The sequence below is a fragment of the Perognathus longimembris genome, chromosome 11 (assembly GCF_023159225.1).
Source record: "Perognathus longimembris pacificus isolate PPM17 chromosome 11, ASM2315922v1, whole genome shotgun sequence".
In the NCBI taxonomy this organism is placed as follows: Eukaryota; Metazoa; Chordata; class Mammalia; order Rodentia; family Heteromyidae; genus Perognathus; species Perognathus longimembris.
The window spans coordinates 7,114,896-7,117,136 of record NC_063171.1 but is presented as its reverse complement, the minus strand read 5'-3'; the positions used below and the strand labels follow the sequence as shown (position 1 = coordinate 7,117,136).

The 2,241-nt window shown below is 44.0% G+C and overlaps 1 pseudogene; it reads left to right on the top strand.

The window, feature by feature from the left end:
• Nucleotides 1–1,144: 1,144 nt before the first annotated feature.
• On the top strand, nt 1,145–1,924 carry LOC125359805 (annotated as a pseudogene).
• Nucleotides 1,925–2,241: the final 317 nt, after the last annotated feature.

The following is a 2,241-nucleotide window of genomic DNA, read 5'->3' as shown; positions in this document are numbered from 1 at the left end:
TAAGTATATTTTAGATGTGAGGCCCTTGTCTGTTGTATGGCCAGTGAAGAGTTTCTCCCAATCTGTGGGCTTTCTATTTATCTTGCTAGCTATGTCCTTTGCCATGCAGAAGCTCTGAAATTTCAAGTAATCCCATTTGTCCAACCTTTCTTTGATTTGTTGTGTTTCTGGATCTTTATTAAAAAAGTTTTGACCTGTGCCAAGGAACCCTAGTTTTTCTCCTATTTCTTCCAGTAATGTTTTCTGCTTTTATCTCAGGTTCTTTGATCCATTTGGAATTGATTCTGGTCTAATGATACTGAAGTCTCCAGATTCTTAGGAGATTCTTCTGTTGATCCTGAGGCTGAGACTACATCAAATGTTCATAGGAGGGCTGGGGATATAGCCTAGTGGCAAGAGTGCCTGCCTCAGATACACGAGGCCCTAGGTTTGATTCCCCAGCACCACATATACAGAAAACGGCCAGAAGCGGTGCTGTGGATCAAGTGGCAGAGTGCTAGCCTTGAGCGGGAAGAAGCCAGGGACAGTGCTCAGGCCCTGAGTCCAAGGCCCAGGACTGGCCAAAAAAAAAAAAAAAATGTTCATAGGATAACAAGGAGCCGTCATCTGTTTTTGACATGAGAAAGGAATCTTGTGGACCTTCTCAGGATTGTATCCCCTTGCCAGCCAGCCTGTTTAGCCTATTTACAAACAAACACAATGATGACTATTTCAACCACCTTTACTTTTCATGACTAAAAAAGTAAATAAAATAAAATAGAAGACCATCAATCTAACAAGAATCAATAAAACTGTGACATACCAACAGTTGTTATCTGATGCTTCCTTATTGTAACCCATCCTGATAAACTTCACAGAAACAAAGAATAGGTTGGAGAGTGTTAACTCATTGAGGGGAGGGGGATATATTACATCATAATGAGTTACTCCGAATTTATAAACCATACAGCAGCTATTACTTGTAAGTAAACTTCAAGTCTTTGTTGAAGGAACACTGAGCAAAGTAGAAATTGGGATAGAGGTCACATAAAGTAAGTGGTAGAGAAAGGAAAAGGCGATGGCAGGAGAAAATGTGAGTTTCCCCAATACGTTTATCCTGTTGGGCTTCTCAGAATATCCATAGCTGCAGATTCCTCTCTTTGCAATGGTCCTGGTCTCCCACATCCTCACCCTCACAGGCAACAGCTCCATCATCCTCCTTTCTACGATGGAGCCCAGGCTCCAGACACCCATGTGCTTCTTCCTGGACAATCTCTGTCTGCTAGACCTGTGTGTCACATGTACCAGTGTGCCACAGCTACTGGTCAATCTCTGGGGTCCAGAGAAGACAATTTCCTCCTGGGGATGCATCACACAGGCCTACCTCTTCCATTGGACAGGTTGTACTGAATGTGTCCTGTTAGCAGTAATGGCTTTTAATCGCTAGGTGGCAATCTTCCATCCTCTCAGAAACAGTCTCATCATGCATCGCTGGGCATGTGTGTGGCTGGCAGCTGTATTCTGGTCCAGTGGCTTGGCTAATTTCCTGCTTCAGGCCACACTCACCCTCCAGCTTTCCCCCTGTAGGCATCACCTGTGGACCACTTCTTCTGTGAGGTGCCTGTTCTAATACAGCTGCCTTGTGGTAACACTACTGCTAATGACCTCTCCCCGACCTTGGGTACGATCCCTTTTGTACTGATGCCTCCACTCTGGTGCTCATCCTCTATACCCTTATTGCTAGGGTGGTGCTGAAGTTACCAACAGCTAAGGAAAAACACAAGACACTCAGAACCTACAGCTCTCACTTGGTGGTTGTCACCATGTATTTTGGGCCAGCCATCTACGTGTACCTCAAGCTTCCTGCCAGCAGCACTTAGGCCAAGTTCATGTCCATCTTCATTGTATCATCACTTTGATACTCAACCCACTCATCCAACCATGAGAAAACATGAAGGTAGCATGGAAGAAGATCTTACAACTTCAGGGTGAGAGGAAGCCTTTCAAAGCCAGACGATCTGCCTGTGTCCTGAAAGAACTACACATACATATATAACAACCACATGAACACTTCAGTTCATGCTGGCAGGTCTGCAGCTCCAAATGAGTGTCCATTAGCCTTTAGGCTAACTACCATGATGACTAAAGAAACACTTTCTTCTGGAATATTCTATAGTAAGAGCTCCACATTTTTCTGTCAGTTCATATAATTTATTGCAGTTAGCACACAGTCTAAAAATTCACCAACACACCAATAGTACA